The sequence below is a fragment of the Pinus tabuliformis genome, chromosome 8, assembly GCF_031772625.1.
Source record: "Pinus tabuliformis cultivar Carrire ecotype Pingquan chromosome 8, CPIR1, whole genome shotgun sequence".
NCBI classification, from domain to species: Eukaryota; Viridiplantae; Streptophyta; class Pinopsida; order Pinales; family Pinaceae; genus Pinus; species Pinus tabuliformis.
The window spans coordinates 1,568,569,920-1,568,590,249 of record NC_142294.1 but is presented as its reverse complement, the minus strand read 5'-3'; positions in this window follow the sequence as shown (position 1 = coordinate 1,568,590,249).

Sequence of the window (20,330 nt, the reverse complement as noted above, 5' to 3'; positions counted from 1 at the left end):
AAAAAGAAAAACAAAACCTAACTTTTTCAAGAACTGTTCATGCTTATGCTTTCACATTTGGTCAGAACCCAGGAAACTAAAAAAGACTATTTGAGAAATGGGGGGAAGAATAAAATTTTAACATCCACGAGACTAGCTATAGTCTATGATACCACTAGATTCCCTATTTTTTTCCTTTTGCAATTTAGTCATCTTATTATTCAAATTAATGATGAGCTGACCCAACCTTCTAACAATCCCCTCACTGAAAAGACAATGCCAATGAACCCATGTTAACATATTGTTGTATCTGTCTCTAATGTCTCTTAAAGAATTATATTCCAAAATGAAATGTTTTTTCGATTCCACTGCCCCAGAAGTGAAAAAATACACACCCACTCTTCCCAAGCTTCTTTAGGTCTTTTCCACCGACCTGTTTCGTACCTTAATTGATGCGAGTTGGTTCTTAATTGAGCAATAAGAATATTTTCTCTCCATGGAATGCTAGCTCCAATGTACTTTTTTTGTTGATCACACGTGGGGTTGAATTATTGAACATAGTACTTCTTCTTTCTACCCAACGTTTTCCCCATATATGCTTATGAAACTTCTCCATAATATAACTCTTCAAATTCTTTCTATTTGTGGGACATGCATTAATGTAAATATTCCATTTTTTTCATCCATTTGTTGTTTTGTCTATTCCATTTTTTTGATGGAAGTTGCTCTTGTTTCACTTAGCTTTATCTCATAAGAAACCGAACTTTTTATTTTAAACTTTCTCATGATCAAACGGTTTTGGATCTTCTCAATTTTCTTCCATTTTGAGACAGGGATGCTGTTAGCCCACAATTCACACCCGTATAATATCACTCGACAAACTACGAGCCCAAAAATCACTTTAATTGTTTTCTAATCCCATAACTCTGCCTCTCTGCATATGTTTTGTAGAGCATATAATGCTTTCTACCCTCCTAAAATTCTCTTCTTTCTGCAGTGCTCGCAATTAAGCTTGTTGTTGAAATCAATCATGAGGTACTTGTATTCATTTACCTCCTTAAGAATGTTACCTTCAAAGAAGAACGTATGCTGGCTCTGCTTCTTTTTATTTAAGAAAATCATTATTTTGGTCTTACCGGAATTAACTTACATCCCCATTGCTTTAGAAAAGTGCTCAAGGGCATATAGGTGCATTTGAAATCCCTGGGATGATTTAGCAATCAATACAAGGCCATCAACATATAAAATAAGCTTCATAACAAACTCCCCCAACCGAACACCATCCCCACCTTGCAGATTTAGCCACTCTTCCAATTTATAAATATAAAACCAAAAAGAGTAGGGGATAAAGGGCAACCTTGCTTGACTTCGATGTCACTTCTAAAGCTTTATGAAATGTCTACTGAGGTTCTAATTTTGACTTTCACCTCTTCATAAAGCCTATGGACAACAACTCTATAATGCAAAAGAATTTCAAGTTCTTCCATTCTACTCCAGAACTTATCTCTAGGGACCGTGTAAAATGCCTTTTAATTTATCTATATATTAATTTAGCATATTATATTTATAATATAGCATATATAATGTTGACGCCTATGACATATATCAATCACATTTACTAATGTGGTTGTGCTAGTAAATATTGTTAATTAATATAAATATGGTTAATTATTTAAAAAATAAGATAAATTCAAGTATCTTGGCCTGCCTTTAACCTTGGGCACTAGTAAGGCCCCCCACTGGATGGAAATTATCAACAAAATCAAGGGAAAAATGATTGCTTGGGATGAACAGTGGCTTACCACAGCTGGGAAACTCACTCTAGTCAAGTCAGTCGTCTCATCCCATTCTATCTACCAGGCCTCTTTCCTTTTAGCTCCAAAAATGATCACCGATTAGTTAGCAAAGCTGATTTGAAATTTTCTATGGCAAGGAGGAAATAGGAACCAAAAAAAAATCCATATACTAAGCTGGGACATAGTGAAAATGCCAATACCTAAAGGTGGACTTCATGTAAGAGATCCTATGTTGGCCAACCTGGAAATGGGAGGGAATATCCTTTGGAAAATCTTCTCAAAACAAATACACCCTACAAGTCAAATTCTAATTAAAAATATCTGCATAGACTCTCAATAAAGAACATGGATGAAGGAGCTTCACACAAAGGAACCACGTTGTGGAATTTATGTAGCCAAGGCTGGAACTTCTTCAAAGAACATCTCTACAGAATTCCATGAAATAGGAAAAGAATTAGACTATGGGAGGACAAGATCATGGGTCTCCAACCCCTAAGCCTTGTACCAGATATAGCAGACTTGCGTAACTAGCTCACCCAAAAAGGAATCCACAATTTTGCTGACATTTTCACATGGGATTCAGCAGGGAACTGGAGGTACTGGGACCTACATTGACCCCCTGATCGGATGCTCCCTCAAATTCACCAATTATTAGATAAAATCACAGGTCTGGCTCCTATGCACCTGCATTTGAAGGACAAGTGGGGATGGGGGAAGACCGGAACTTACTCAGCTCGGCTGGGTTTTGCAGCTCTCCAAGAAAAACAACATCAGATCCATACTACAAAAATTTGGAAGCATATTTGGGAGCCATTTGGACTCCCAAAAATCAACTTATTCTGTTGGACTCTCATGCACAGAAGGACCCTTACTGGGGAAAAATTAGAGAAAAGAGGAATCGTAGGTCCACACAAATTCCCTCTCTACTGCAAGGACCAGGAAACAATTGATCACCTATTCATTGACTACCCCTTTTCTCAAGAGGTCTAGATGCAATCAATCATGGGGCTCAACGCCCAAATCCCTCGGCAATCTTCAGTGGTTAGTCTTTTCACATCTTGGAAAGATCGATATCCACACTCTTTGAACAACATCTCAAATTGGACTAAAATCTGGAATGCAATCCCCAAATATATCTGCTGGGGAATCTGGTTGGCTAGGAATGAAGCCATCTTCAACAACATACTTCAATCCACCAACAGAGTAATTGCCAGGGCCAAAGCCCTGCTACTGGAAACTTTTGAAAATAGACCTCTTAAGTCAGACAATTCCCTACTCCCGAAGAGCTCATCTGGCTAGGTGAGTCCTTGAGGCGGGCAAACATCAAGAAGAATATCCACTTGCCAAGCCATAATCCAGAGTGGTGTCTCCAAATCTCTGAGGCAGACTTTAAAAAATGGTGGAAAAATCAAGGAAAAGTCACGATTTTCTTCGACAGATCCTCCAAAGGAAACCTGTGGATATCAAGGGTAGGAGGAATAATTTACTCCACATATGGACAAAAACAGGACAACTACAGTGGGGGACTGGGTCAGAGCACCAACAACCAGGCCGAGATCCTTGGTCTGCTCAAAGCATGTCATCTGGCTTAAAGGAACATAGGGGGAAACCTTCAAATCTTCGGGGACTCTAAAATCCTGATTAAAACCCTTAATAAGGGTGATAAACTCAATAGCTCTGCTCTAAACAAGACCCTAGAAAGAATAAGAAAGTTGACTCAAAACTTCACATCCTACTCATTCTACCATGTCCTGTGAGATCAAAACAAGGAAGCTGATATAATGGCTAACAAAGGATATCTTCCAGCTCAAGGTATGTTGGTGAAAAATGATGAAGAAGCTGAAAGGCATCCAATTCCTTAACAGACTAGGAGAGTCGATCAAGGACAAATTCTCGCAGAACAAAGGTTGGCACAGACAGACTTCCATTATCGTGAAAGAGTGGCTCACTTCTCGATAGGTCTTCGGCTTTCCGCATGGGCCAGCAGGGATGGGAGTAACAACAAGGCGCAAAAAGGATTCCATACAGAAGAAGGCTTTGATGGTCGAGATGAGTAGGCTCAGGGCGGGGGCTGATCCGACGACCACCATGAGCTGGAAAAGCTGGGGGGTTAAAGATGCGAGGAGTGGTAAGCAGCATTTTTTGCACTGCTTTTGGCTGATGAGCAGTAATTCTTGAATCATACGCGATGTACCTTTCAACCTAACGTGTGGCAGGACAAAACCGCCCTTATCGTGTGCTCCTGTGGAGATAAAGGTCAGACATAAATTGGTCTCGATTAGCATCAGATTTGGGCGGGGGATGATCTAAAGATCATCGTGTGATTTTCATGGTGGGATCTTATCCTTGTCATGGGGTCAGGTACGGAGATGGTCAGGTTAAAGCTCGGTCAGTAAGGGACGCGATAAGCATCAGATCTGGGCGGGATCTATATGACGGTCTTCGCGCATAGAAAAAGGAGGGGAGTTATTTTGCTGGGAGCGGTAAGCGGATCTCTTCGCACTACTCTTGGTTGCTTGGTAGTTTTTTTTGGAAATGGACACGATACCACTTAAGGGCCGACGCGTGGAAATACAAAACCACACATATCGTGCACTCCTGAGGAGATAAATTTCGAAAAGTGATGGACGCGATATGCATCGGATCTGGGTGGGGTAAAATCTGACAACTATCGCGTGTTGATCATGGCGGGGGTCAACCCTAAAGTGGGGCTAGTTACAACGGATAAGACATGCTTTAAATAAATTCATTTTAGTATATGCGGGTTTGAAATTTGGTCGTGGAACATAGTTTAAGTGGGTTTTATCTTAATCCAGGAAAGAACCAAAGTATCAAAGAAAAGAGGAAAGAAAGACAGGACACTAAGTCGACAACCACAAAGCAAGGATCACTTAGCTTGCCAAGTGTGCTAATTTCAGCAGCTAATCTCAAGATACAAAAGCCAGAACAGGAGGACTCTGTTGAATCAAATTCCTCGCATTTGTCTGTATTCGAGGTCGTTTGGCATGACCAGCCTCTTTTTATAAATAAAACTCAATCATTTCTGTTTTATTTATATATATATATATATATGTGTGTGTGTGTGTGTGTGTGTGTGTGTAATTCGTTTAATTATTAAATAGTTAATTCATTCATTATTAATAAATAAATATTTCATTAATTATTATTAATTATTAATTAATAATAATTATTTATAAATTATTAATTATTAATAATAAAATAATAATGACTATTTACTAAACTATATGAATAATACTATAAATCCGTTAAAGAAGGTTGCTAAGAATGTGGCGCTTGCCATTAAATCCATTAGCTCAATGAGTTCCCTACACCATAAACTCATTGAAAGCAACCCTATCATGCCTAGGATCTATGGTCTCCCCAAGATTCACAAAGAGGGGGCTCCCTTGAGGCCCATTGTCAACACCATTGGTGGTCCTACCTACCTTCTTGCTAAGTTCCTGTCGTTAAAGCTTAAGCCCTTGGTTGGTCGTACAGATTCCTCTGTAAAAGAATCTGCTTCCTTCATTAGGGAGCTCAAGGACATCAAGCTTGACCCTGGGGACATTCTTGTTAGTTTTGATGTTGTTTCTCTCTTCACTTGCATCCCTATTAGTGAGGCCATGGAGGTAATCAACCGCCTAACAGATCCTGACACTGCTAAGTTAGTTGAGATCTGTCTCACTTCTACGTTTTTCTATTTTGAGGGAGAGTTCTTTGAGCAAACCTGCGGGGTTGCCATGGGCTCACCCCTTTCTCCTGTCGTTGCTAATCTTTTCATGGAAGATTTTGAGTCCAAGGCTCTAAACTCTTCTCGGCTCTTGCCAAAGCTTTGGAGAAGATATGTGGATGACACCAATGTTATCTGGTCTCACGACCAAAAAGAATTAGATCTCTTCTTCAATCATCTCAATAATAATCCTCTGCCATTAAGTTCACTATGGAGCAGGAGGTCGATGGTTGCCTTCCGTTCCTTGATATTCTTATTTCTAGGAACAGTGATGGTTCCCTCGGCCACCAAGTTTTTCGGAAGAAAACGCATACTGAACAGTATCTTCATGCCAGTTCCCATCATTTCCCGACTCAAAAAATGGGTGTTCTCAATACCCTTGCTACTCGGGCTCTAAGGATCTCGGATAAGAAGAGTTTTGAGAAAGAAAAATCCCATCTCCTTGATGTCTTTGTTGAGAATGGCTATAGTAGATTCATGGGTCAGAGGGCTTTCCTTAAAGCTTCCAAGAATTCGTTGTCCCAACGAGCACCAAAGGAGCGAGTTCCAGGTGTCCATCTGTCGTATGTTCAGGGGACCACTGATAAGATTGGTAGGATTCTCAGGACGCATAGTGTCCCTGTGACCTTTAGGCCCCTGAACACCATTCGCATGTCCCTCCGATCCGCGAAGGATCCTATCGACCCTAAAGATATGAAAGGGGTGTACTTGATCCCCTGTTCCTGTGGGACCCCCTACATTGGGGAAATTGGTCGCTCCATTAATCAAAGAATTAGTGAGCATGCAGCAGACCTTAGGCATAGGCGAACTAAGTCTTCCGCTTTAGTCGAGCATGCTGAGAAAACCAATCATCATGTTTGTATTGAGGAAGCTAGTGTTATTGCTAAGGTTTCGCACTTCCATCATCGGAAATTTAGGGAGGCGCTTGAGATTGAAAAGAGGCCGAATAATCTCAATAGAGATGATGGCTGGAAGATCAGTCGGTGTTGGGTCCCGGCACTCTCGACCTAGTCGTCCTTTTTTTTTTTATCTTCCTTCTTCTTCTTCTTCTTTTTTAATTTTTTTTTTTTTTTAATTATTATTATTTTTTCCCCTAGGAAAAAGTCGTAATTTTATTCATAATTGATAAAATTACATTTTGTAGATGCCATAGGCATATGCAGATGGTTGATCCTGTAATAACAGGCAGCAAAACAGAGAAAAAATCACTAAATAGCAAATGAACTATTCCTGTAAGGACAGGATCCAACAGAGTAACAGAAAAAGAAAAAAATAAAAAAATAATATGTTCCAGCAAGCCTATACTTTTCTTCCCTTCTTCTTCTCCACCCGACGCCATCCTCCCGAGTCAGCTGTGGGTGTAATAATAGCTAGCTGGTTTTCCATTGTGATCATTTGTTGTTCTTTGTCTGATTCTGAGCCCTCCGAGCCATGGGTTCTCTTTATGCCACTTACTTCCATTTGTAACTCTTGATGCAGATCTGTAATGATCGGCCCCGTATGAGTAGAAGGGGTAATCGCTTCCTGAGTTTGTTTCTGTCCCATTTGAGAGTCTGGTTCCATCTGGTTCTCTGTGGGTTCCTCATTTATGTCCTCTTCTTCCAATGGCTCTGTGTGCTGCCAGCCTTTGGGCTTTTTTTGTTGTTTCTTAGTTTTCCTAGGGTCCTTTCGAGCTAATGGGCAATCATATTGAAGGTGCCCTGTCTGCATACAGTTCCTGCATCGGAATGTTGTGTTTTCGTAGTCAAGCTGCTGTATCCATTGAGTATTATTGAAGTTTAGCGTGATGTGGTCAGGTAGCCCCTGACTCAAATCCACTTCTACACATATTCTGGCGAATGTAAAGATTCCCCTGATTGCTCTGTCTTCATCCGTTTTTAGGAATTTCCCTAGAGAATTCCCAATGGCGATTAACACTTTTTGATGCCAGAAGTGTAGTGGGAGCCCATGTAGCCTCACCCATACAGGCATTGTTGAGACTATCATTGTAGTAGCATCAAAATCCGAGAACCAGGGGGTGGTGAAGAGGCCGGCACTGCCCCAGAACCAAGGCCCCTGATTGATAATGCTGTCTCTTTCCTGTTCTGTATCAAATCTAACTATGAAAAACCCTTTAGGGCAGAGATAAATTTCACAGTTAGGTGTCCATGTTGAGTAGATCCATTGATGCAGGGCATCTGATTTTGGCCAGAAGCCATTGAATCTACAAATAACTGCAGTATTAGATAAATCAGTGTATAGGCTATTTACCTCTGGCATAGATACTTGTAGAGTTGGTGATTCTGGCTTTTGTTCAACGATGTAGGGTCCTGGCAACTCTGATGGTGGTGCTGCTTTATTTTTCATTTTTTCCCCCTTTCCTTTTACTGCATCCCGAAAGGAACCTGTATTTTTAGAGCTGGTTCCAGAGCTTCCGCCACGCAGTCGGAGAGTTAGATTAATGGTTGAATCATTGGCTATGCCATAGTGCTGGAGGGTTTTGTTGTCCTGCATACTGAACCCTGAGTATATGAGGTTTTGTAGTCGTGCTGGGGTTCCATGGCGACCCTGTATTTCCTTTTTTAACTCATGGATGCTTGTTGCCTTTCTGAGCCGCATGCAGTAGTGTTTTCCCTCAATCAATTTGATGAAGATCTGAATCAGATCTGCATCTGTATGGATTAGATCGGTGCTGTGGAGCCTTTGCTGAGCCAGATCTATAACCCTGCAAAGTGGATCGCTCTTATGGAACCCTATCTTTGCAGGATCTGGCCGATTGGGAGGCGTGTCGATCTGTACAGCGTTTGTTGGAGCGGCCGTTCCCAACCTGGGCGTTTCCTCTTTGTCTTGAAGCATGACCGAAACTAGATAGGTTTGTAGATCTGATCGGAGGCGAGTTGAAACCCCTACGCCATATCGAAGTTTGATGGGTTCTGGCGACACCTGGGAGAATAAAACTTGGGACAGTGGATGCGTCTGAGACCTGTATGAAGGTCGATCTGCCGTCAGGAGCCGATCCGCCATGAGGATTTTGTTTTTTGGCCCGCCGCGAAGCCGACTCCATCTCTGCGCAGTTGATTTCGGCAGCCCTACATTCGATTTCCTTTGCGGGCTAGCTGCTGTCGCGCCCCCAACCTCTTCCTTCACCGTGGCTGCGTCGCTCAGACCTCCAGAAACCCTCGCCATCGTTTCCTCTCCCACGTTAGTCGGTGGAAGGTATTTTAATTATTATTATTATTTTATTTTTTTTATTTATTAACTTTTATTTATTTATTTTATTTTTATTTATTTATTTATTTATTTTTCATAAGAATAGTCCTGTTTTTAATTTCTCTAATTTAACTTAACACTAAAATATTACCTTTATTACCATTTTAATTATTTATTATTTTTTTAAAATTTTAATTTATTTTTAACTTATTATTTATATATTATTTTTAACTAACATTTCAATTATTTATTAATATTTTTATTATCATTAAATGATTTTTATGAATTATTTTAGTTACAAATTTTTCTATTATTTATTAATATTTTTAGCTAACTATTATTATTAAATCATTTCTATTAATTTATTTTTTGGTCACCCTAGGGTATTTCCTTAATATAAATTTTTAATTATTTATTTTAGCTAATTCTTATCATGGATTATTAATATTTTTAACAAACTATTATCTTTAAATTATTTTATTTAATTTAGTTTAAGGGATTGGTCCCCCTAGGAAATTTCTTTTCCTTAAATATAATTTTTAATTATTTATTTTAACTAACTAGTATCATGAATTAATTTTTTACTTAATATTTTAATTATTTATTAATATTTTTAACTAACTATTATCATAAAATTATTTTTTGGTTCCCCTAGGGTAATTTTTTCCCTTTAATTATTAAAAAGGGTTTTGACCTAGGTACCTAGTCAAAAGTAGTTGTTGGTCTCTTTAGCCGGTGGAGGCTCTGCTCTGTCTATTTAACTTGCTAAGCTGGATCTGTTTCTTCAACTTGTCCTAACGATGAACCACACTGGTTGGTTCGAAACGTGTCGACAAATGATGTTTCATGTGATCTTTGCCGAAGAATCTTTTGTAAACTTGATATGGATCATAGAAGCCTAAACTCTACTATAAATCCTATCAATATCATTATACCCTAGGAATATGAAACCTTACATTAATAAACCAAATATATTGATATTATAAACCCAAGGCACTAATAAATCGAATGGATTAGTATTGTAAACCCAGGCTATATAAACCCTTAGATAAATATTATAAACCCTAAACAAATATGGTTGACCATGGATGATGATGGTTGATTTTCATTTTAAGACAATATTTGTCACAATGTGCTATTGAACCATGGTTGACCATAGTTGACCATTATTGATATTCATATTGGGAGAATCTTTCACACAATGTGACATTGGACCCTGGTTGATCATGATTGACGATGGTTCACGATAGTTGATTTTCATATTGAGACGATCTTTGTCAGAATGCGACATTGGACCAAGGTTGACCATGGTTTTCACAATGAGATGTTGGACCATGAGACAATCTTTGACACAATGTGACCATGGTTATTGACCATGGTTGGCCATGGTTAATTTTCATATTGAGACAATCTTTGTTGAAATGCGACATTTGACCATGGTTGACGATGGTTGGTTATGATTGACCATGATTGATACTATAAACCAGAGGGAATAATAAACCCAAGGGATTGATATTATAAACCCAAGGGATTAATACTGAAACCCCAAGGGATTATGAACCCAAGCAACTAATAGTAAACCCAAGGCACATAAACCCTAAGATATATATTGTAAATATTAAAATAAACATGCTCGACCATGGTTGGCTATGATTGACCATGGTTGACCATGATTGATATTATAAACCCAAGGGACGAATACTAAAACCCCATGAAATTATGAACTCAAGGGAATATTATTAAACCCAAGGTAATAAACCCAAGGGATTAATAAACTCAATGAATTTATATTATAAACCAAATGGATTATAAACCCAAGGGATTTATATTAAACCCTAGCAATAATATTATAAACCCTATCAATATTATTATACCCTAGGAATATGAAACCTTAGATTTATTTTTTTTTGTAAGCTTAGGTGGGACCTTCTCATTTTCGAGTTTTTACATGTCCGTTATTCACCCCATTTCGAGGGAGGGTAGCACAAGAATCGAACCCAAGATCTCTGGTTCGGTGAGACTTCATTTCCACGGCCATTGCCACTTGAGCTACCCCATGCGGACATAAAACCTTAGATTAATAAACCTAAGAGATTGACATTATAAACCCAAGGCACTAATAAATCCAAGGGATTAATATTGTAAACCCAAGTTATATAAACCATTAAATAAGTATTATAAACCCTAAAAAAAACATGGTTGACACAGATGACATTGGTTGATTTTCATATTGAAACAATCTTTGTCACAATGTGCTATTGAACCATGGTTGAACATGACTGATTTTCATATTGAGAGAATCTTTCTCACAATGCGACATTGGACCCTAGTTGACCATGATTGACGATGGTTGATTTTCATATTGAGACAATCTATGTCAGAATGCGACATTGGACCAAGGTTGACCATGGTTGTCACAATGTGACGTTGGACCATGAGACAATCTTTAACACAATGTGACCATTGTTCTAATGCTCCTAATGGGAAATTTGTAGTGACAAAGACAAGTGATAAAATTCACAATTAAATTTTATTCAGTAATGAACACATAAATAAAAATTTCTCATCAAACACCCCACTAGCTCATTTTTCATTAAACAAATATGTTGGAGTACAATGGAAGTTGGGTGAGGTGCACTTGGGCTTGTACAAGGAAAGCTACAAACCTCAGCTGATCAATACATAAGTGCCCAGCTGCTGTGAATTCGTTGCTCCCCAGAGAACTGCGTTGTCCCCTCAAATCTAAAATGTTTGCTGACTTCAAGCTCTTATTTACCCCGTAAAAACAACCTAGAAATTTTTTCAATTTTAGGGATGTACTCCTCTTCAAAAACCCAGAAAAACCCAGAAAGGGTTTTCCCTGGTTTTGACTCGCCAAATTTGACCCCTTGGGGTTTGACCCTCCTCCAATATTGGAGCTCTAATTTACACCCACAAAACAACCCAGAAATTTCTGCAATTTTGGGAATTTACTCCTCTCCAAAAACCCATAAAGGTTTTACCTTGTTTTGACCTGCCAAATTCGACCCCTTGGGGATTGAGCCTCCTCCAATACTGGAAATCAATGCCTGTAAGTGGAACCTCTATAATTTATCCTTTCCAAAGTGGAAGCTCGATGAGAATACCTCCAACAACCTTCACACCTGAATTCCCTAGCTCTACTGCTCCACCCAACATGTAGCCTCTCCCACTATGTCCTTATTGCTCCCAAAACTGCATCCTTGTTGGCCAAGGAAACATACTCCTCTACTGGGTGATCTTCTCTCTATCTCCAATCGAAAATAAATTCCTCTTAGGGTGGCACTTGAATTCCACCGAAGAGAGGGATGAGCTTCACTCCTTGGGGAGCTCTTGTGTTGAACAACACTTGTAGCTTATCTAAACAACCAAAGCAATAATGACTTATTAAATCATCAAAAGGCCCCAAATGTTGCTCACTTCCTTCTATTTATTCTTTCTCCCTTGGGCCCCACGTGGGTCCCATCAAAATTGCATTAAGACAAAAATAACAAAATTGCCAAAATTGGTTTCTCCTCACCTTGGTAAAACAATTAGGAAGGGACATTACAGTCATCCCCTCCGGGATGTTGCTTGTCCCCAAGAAACTGCAAAACTGGATGTTGCAAGATTTGTTCACTCTCCCATGTGGCATCCTCTCCTAGTAGATCCTTCCAATTGACTAGGTACTCCCTAACCACCCTGTTTCTCAACTTCGTCTCCGGGGTCTCCAATATGATCTCAGGTGTCAAAAGTAACTGCCCCTCATCATCCAAGGGAGGAAACTCAATTGTTGTTGTAATATGCTGCCCCAATGCCTTTTTCAGGCATGAAATGTGGAACACGTTGTGAATCTGACTCTCCTTAGGTAGCTCTAATTCGTAGGCTACCTCTCCCACATTTCGGACCACCTTATACGAACCATAAAACCATGGCCGAAGCTTCTCTTCTCACTTCTTCTTAAGCAAGGATTGCCTGTATGGCTGCAAGCGTAGGTAAACCATGTCCCCTACCTCAGAGTGTCTCTCCACCTTATGTTTATCAACATGTACCTTTTGTTGATTCTGGGCCACCTGTATGTTATCCTTGAGAGCTCCGAGAATCTCCTGGCCCTCTTTAACCCAATCCTTTTCCCCCGGGGTCCTGCTATCTCCAAACACCATGTCAGAAAAGGAAAGTGCATCATACCCATAAAGTGCTCGAAAAAGAGTCACACTGATGGACATGTGATAATCTATGTTGTAGCAGAACTCCCTGAGGTGTAGCCTCTTAACCCATGCTCTCTTTGGTCAAATCACGTAGTTGTGCAAGTACCCTTCCAGCCACTTGTTCAAAATCTTTGTTTGCCCATCGGTTTGGGGATGATAACTAGTGCTCGATGTAAGTTTTGTACCCACTAACCGGAACAATTCCTGCCAAAAATCCCCCATAAATTTGTTGTCCCTATCACTCACAATGCTCTTGGGGAAACCATGCAACTGGAAAACCTCCTGAAAGAATAAGTCAGCCACCTGGCAGGCTGAAGATATTGATGAAATAGAAAAGAAGTGGGTGAACTTGGTCAGTCTGTCGACCACCACATAGATGCAATCTCACCCCTGTGTTGCCAGAAGTACCGTGATGAAATCCATGGATAAGCTCTCCCACTTCCTCTCTAGAATGGGGAGTAGCTATAGAAAATCAACCGAGTGACCCAATTCCACCTTGTTTCTTTGGAAATCAACGCACTCCCTCACATGTTTCAGTACATCCCCTTTAAGTCCCCACCAAGAGAACCTCTCCATGACAACACGACATGCCTTGAGGAAACCTAGGTGCCATGCTAGTGGAGAATCATGGGCTACCTGCATAATCCTCTCCTTCGGCCGAGATCCTAGCACTAAATAGATCTGGTCCTTGTAGTAGATCACATCGTCCATCACCCAGAATCGGTCATCTCAGTGCATGCCATCCAAAATGTCGCAAGCCTTCCTATCCTTGGAGTACTCAACCAATAGTTGAGCCTTTCAATCCTGCGTGACATCCATCAAATACAGCATTGAGGGTCTCCTAGAGAGGGCATATTCTACCACGTTGTGTTTTCCCTTCACATACTCTATCTCAAATTTATAATCTTGGAGCTTACTCACCCATTTCTGTTGCCTCTCCTCTAAGGACTGCTTCTCAAGGAGGAAGCGAAGAATGTTGTGATCTGTCTTCACTTTGAATCAGTTTCCCACTACATATTGTCTGAATTTGGCCAGTGCATGCATCAGTACCAACATCTTCTTGTCACACATAGAGTAAAACTTTTCGTGAGGTTGCAATTTCCTACTCTCAAAAGCAATTGGATGGCCCCCCTGTGTCAAAACGAACCCAATCCCTTCACCAAATGCATCAAACTCTAGCACAAATGACCACACAAAATATGACAAGGCTAAGACCGAACAACTACTCATGACCCTCTTGAGGTGCGTGAAGGCCTCCTCTGCCACCTACATCCACATAAAACCTCCCCTCTTCGTCAAATCCGTAAGAGGTGTTGCACACTGTGAGAACCCCCTCACAAATATCCTGTAATACATACAAATTCCCAAGAAACCCCTCAACTCCATCACGTTCCTAGGTGTGGGCCAATCTAGAATTGCCTATGATGCACCTTCACTCCATCCTCCCCAATAGCATGCCCTAGGTACAAAATCTTTGTTAGCCCAAACTCACATTTGGAAAACTTCACATATAGTTGATGCTCGTCAAGTATGCGAAGCACCTCCTCCAAATGTTGAAGATGCTCCTCCCATGTTCTGTTGTAAATGAGTATGTCATCAAAGAAAGCTAGGACAAAGCGTCTCAGCTGTCTATGGAACACTTGATTCATACAGGACTGGAATGTGGCTGGAGCATTGGTTAGCCCAAAGGGAATCACCAAGAACTCAAAGTTTCCATAATGGCAAGGAAAAGTAGTTTTCGGAACATCCTGCTCCCTCATGCGAATCTAGTGGTACCTCGAACGCAAATCTATCTTAAAGTATTTACCTCCACTAAGCTCATCCATCAACTCATCTATGCGTGGAATGGGGTATCTGTTCTTCAAGGTCTTCTTCTTGAGATCTCAATAGTCTATGCACATGTGTAACGTCCCATCTTTCTTCTTCACCAGCACCACGGAAGAAGCAAATGGACTCGAGCTAGCCCTGATGTGTCCCAATCTCAACAACTCTTGAATGGCCTACTCTACTTCATTCTTATAGGCCTTTGAGTGCCTATAAGGGGTGGTGATGACTGAGTTAACCCCCTCCTCTAGTTCAATGGTGTGCTCAAATCCATGGTCTGGCAATGTACCTAGTGGAACATCCTCGAAAACCCCTGGTGCTTCCCCAATAAGGCTAGTATGTCTAGATGTATGGCCTATGTATTTGCCCCCAACTCATAAATCTGTAGCTCAACTGCCCACTCCACATCACCATGTCGTAGATCTGCCTCCATCCGATGCACTGAGACTTCTTGAGGGGGATAAGAGTACATTCTCCACAGCATTACCAACTTCCCATCTAGACCCTGGAACTCCATCTCTAGCTTTTTCCAATCAATAGTGACCTTCCCCAATGCATACAACCAATGGACACCCAACACCACATTGGTGTGTGGGACATCAACCACGAATAAATGGTCAGTGAGTGAGTAGTTCCCCATCTTCAAGGTTAGCCCAGGTACATACTTAGTACACTACATCGTCTGGTCTCCAGGTACAAAAACTGAGAATCCCTCAAATGTAGTTGTCTGGATGCCCCTATGCTCCACCATTTGGACATCAAAGAAATTGTGGGTGGCCCCACTGTCAACTAGGACTGACACACGTTGTCCCATTATAGTCCCCCTGATCCTGGGTGTCAAATACTTCGGAACACCCTAAAGTGAAGAGAGGACTCCCCCAGTTGGGGCAAATGGCCATCCTCGCGGTGGTGGTGACAGTGGTGGCCCTCTTGATGATGGTCCTCCCTCACCTCCTGACTCCTCTACTTCCTCAGCCTCCTCCTCCTCAGGCTCACTATCTAAGAACACCTCGATTAAATGGGTTTTTCCCTTGGTGCACTTATGCCCTAGTGCCTAAGGCTCCTGACACGTGAAACATAACCTCATCCTCTTGAGGTCCCTCCAGGTGTCATCATCAAACTGGATACGTCCTCCATCTCTCTGTGGTCGCCTCACATCTTTGTTCCCCTGTGGAGTTGTGGGTCTTGTGGGAACAAAGGCTTGGTTCTTGGGCATTGCATCGATCATGTCCTAGGTCCTAGAAATAACATCCTATAGTGATGTGGGCTTGTAAGCCCTCACCCATCCACGCAAAGGCTCAACAAGCGCCTCTACAAACAACATGATCAGACATGCCTCCGAAATATCTGTCACCATCACTATTAGTCTCTGAAACTCCATGATGTAGGCCTCTGCACTGCCAATTTGTCTCAAGTGGGCCAGCCCTTGGAAGTGTAGCTCCAGATCCTTCCTTTCAAACCTCTCAAACAATCTACTGGTGAACTCTGTATAAGTGGTGATGTGAAGGTGCCCCAATGTGATCAGACCATGATACCACCACTCCTTGGCATCCCCTTCCAAGTGAAGGGTGGCGAAACACATGGCATCAGCGTCCCTCATGGCATTGAAGTGAAAATATGTATCAAGTTTTTGGATCCATACCCTAGCTGAGCTCTTTGCTGACCCATCGAAATTTGGGAGTGTAATATTCCTTGATAGCTTCTACACATCTTTATTGGATGATCCTCTCATATAGTGGCCTCCAGCCTCAGTAGTGCACCTCTCCTTGAGGTGTATGTACTCTCCAAAGGACATCACCTTCTTGATCTGGCCATCCAACCCTTCATACTTATCAATGCCCAATGCGACATAATGTACCAACTCCTCAAGAGGGCCCATCTCTCTCTCTCACTTAGCCTCCTCCATGAAATGAGGCATTGTGGGGCAACCAGCTTGCTCACGTTGTGGGGTGTGTGGAGGATGATAGGTACAACTGTCTCCTCCCACTCTGGAACCCTCGCCACCTTGAGGCTTTCCCTCTATTATTCCACCCATTTGCAAGCCCATCACCTGTTGCATCACGTCCATCATCAATTTTCCTTGACTCATCATCTGTTGGTTTGTCCTCAGCAACTCTTCCAAGACCCGATCTGTGTTCCTCTGCCTGGGCTGCTCATTCTCTTCTTGGTTCTCCATCATGCCTATGATATTTTCCACTTCAGTTTTTGAAAATGGGTCTGGCCCCTCTTCTCTACCTCGATCCCTGCCTCTACCTCTACCACGACATCTCTGGAAAACCAGTGCTTGGTATCTTGGTGGCATCACCCACACTTGTTCCCCACCCTAGCCAAGAACATGCTCTGATACTACTGTAATATTCTTAATGGAATAATTGCAGTGACAACAGAGACAAATAATAAAATTCACAATAAAATTTTATTCCATAATGAACACATGAACAAACATTTCTCATCAAACACCCCACTAGCTCATTTTTCATTAAACAAATATGTTGGAGTACAATGGAAGTTGGATGAGGTGCACCTGGGCATTCATAAGGAAAGCGTCAAGCCTTAGGTGATCAATACATAAGTTCCCAACTGTTGTGAATTCGCTGCTCCCCAGAGAACTGCGTTGTCCCCTCAAATCTACATTGTTGGCTGACTTCAAGCTTTGATTTACCCCCTCAAAACAACCTATAATTTTTTTGCAATTTTTGGGATGTACTCCTCTCCAAAAACCTAGGAAAACCCAGAAAGGGTTTTCCCTGGTTTTGACTTTTCAAATTCGACCCCTTGAGGATTGACCTTCCTCCAATATCGGAGCTTTGTTTTAACCCTCAAAACAACCCATAAATTTCTGCTATTTTGGGGATTTAATCCTCTCCAAAAACCTACAAAAAACCAGAAAGGGGTTTCCCTGGTTTTGACCTGCCAAATTCGACCCCTTGGGGATTGGCCCTCCTCCAATACTAGAAATCAATGCCTGTAAGTGGAAATGTTGTAATTTATCCTTTCCGAAGTGGAAGCTCGATGAGAATACCTACAATAACCTTCACATCTGAATTTCCTAGCTCTACTGCTCCACCCAACACGCAGTCTCTCCCACTATGTCCATGTTGCTCCCAAACTTGCATCCTTCCTAGCCAAGGCAGTGTACTCCTCTATTGGGTGATATTCTCTCTGTCTCCAATGGAAAAGAAAGCCCTCCTAGGGTGGCACTTGAAGTCCACTGAAGAGAGGGATGAGTTTCACTCTTTGGGAAGCTCTTGTGTTAAGCAAAACTTGTAGCTTAGCTAAATAGCCAAATCAACAATGAATCATCAAATCATCAAAAGGCCCAAAATGCTACTCACTTCCTTCTATTCACGCTTGCTCCCTTGGGCCCCTCGTGCATCCCATCATAATTCCATTAAGCCAAAAATAACAAAATTGCCAAAATTGGTTTCTCCTCACCTTGGGAAAATAATTAGGAAGGGATATTACAATGGTTGACCATGAACCCAAGGGAATAATAAATCCAAGGGATTAAAACTAAAACCCCAAGGGATTATGAACCCAAGCAAATAATATTAAACCCAACAGACTAATATTATAAACTTGAGGTATATAAACCCTAAGATAAATATTGTAAATAGTAAAATAAACATGGTTAATCCTCACAATCCTGCTTTGTTTTCCCACAATTAGCTTTAAAATTCAGCGTGACCCATTCCCGCCATCCCGGAGTGTTTCTAGTGGTTTTGGTTATGCCTTCATTCCTCGTCCCAATAACCCCCTTTTGGATGAATGTCCTATCGCCACATCAATATTCCAATAGGTGGCACTGGAAAGGTTTCCCACGTGGCGAATGACATTGTCCACATCATGGTCAAACTCCTCCCTTTGTGGCTCGGCTTCAAGGAAGTTTTTGTGGCTCCCTTTTTATACAACGACCTAACACTAAGAGAGTTGGCCCTTCGTGGCCCACCCATGGAACGATACTAGCCACATTATGCAGGGAAGGTAGCTTATACAACATTGTTACCTAACACTTATTGTGGATGTAAACTCACACATATCACTTTGATCACCATAAACATATAGCATACTCTATAGCATTGACATGTTTGAATTCCTAACAGGGCTGATAGGGGTTCCAGCTACATGAACATATTTAATAAAAATTTATGACTAATACTGCTTTCAACCTAATACAAATCCTATGAGAAAACATTTCATACATTGTATTTTCTATATATATATATATATATATATATATATATATAACATTTAATATTTCCCTCATTGTGCCTTGATATATCACCCTTTCATATAAAAATATATGTTGCATGTAAAATATTTCCAAAAATTAACATATTGCATACATCTAGAATACTATATATATATCACAATCTCTCCATATCCGACTTTTCATGTATTTTTGTTAGTATATCATAGTCCGCAATAAATGTTTGCCAATCTATATTTTCTACACATATAACATATAAGTTATAATATGAAACATACACAAATAAAATAAAAACTTCATATATAATTATATTTATGAACTTAGTGCCTCCTAACGCGGTATGTAAAACTAGCATTTGCACCAAGAGGTGAAAAGAACCGTTGATAATCTGTGGGTTTTTTTTAAGGTTGGAAACAGTGATTGCAAACCTAGCAATGCCTTTAACCAAATTTGGATCACTCGCCAACATTAAGAAAATTGTTCTAACGTCCATAAAGAAATGAACCAAGAATCTGTCAATATAAATAGAACATAATAAGAAGATAATGTTGACTCGTACTCTAACTACTTGGAATCAGACATAAGAGCACTTGGAAAACTTGATAAATTTATCAGCCTCAAACTAGCAACAAGAAGGAAAACATTATTTCAAAAAGCATTAAAATTGTTGATTTCAAAATCAATAAACAGAGACTTTTAGTGATAGCCCTCCAGATGATGTAGGGTGTGAGAAAAAGTTTGATTTTCAAAAAAATAAAATTCCAAAATATATTGATGGTTTTTTCCTGGCTATAAATCACTAATAACACCTAATCAAATACTCTATACAACGACTTCTAATTTTGTTGGATACGACTACCAATCTCGCTAGATATACCTATCAGCACAACACTGAACATATTTATCATCGTTTTCATCTCTAATTAATGCTTGCACGTTCTCCATCTCTCTGCCTTACTACTAAAAGGTTGAAATATTCATTATTTGCTTAATTGTTGAATAATTTCAATAAACAAAGTGCAGAACATGTGTATTTTTCTATATTTAGCTAATTATTGGAGTTTGGAAGCAGAGTACCTGACATTCCCCTTGTCTGTCACTGTCAACGCCACTTTTGCGTATTCATTTGAATTTTTGTTTTCCAGAAATTCACCTCTGCATACTATAATTATCTATATATTGGATGTCCCATGGATGTTGGGTTGGATGAGCAAAAATGAAAAATAGTGAAGTGTAATGTGCACGAACCTGAACCGTGTTATATGGATAGCAATAACACTAGGGTTAATCGTTAAAAAAAACTGAATTCTAAACCAGACCATATAAATATAATGAAAGTGTTATCCTAGTCTCCAAAAGAATTTTAAAAAGGCATTATGATTTTCTTACTCAGGTGA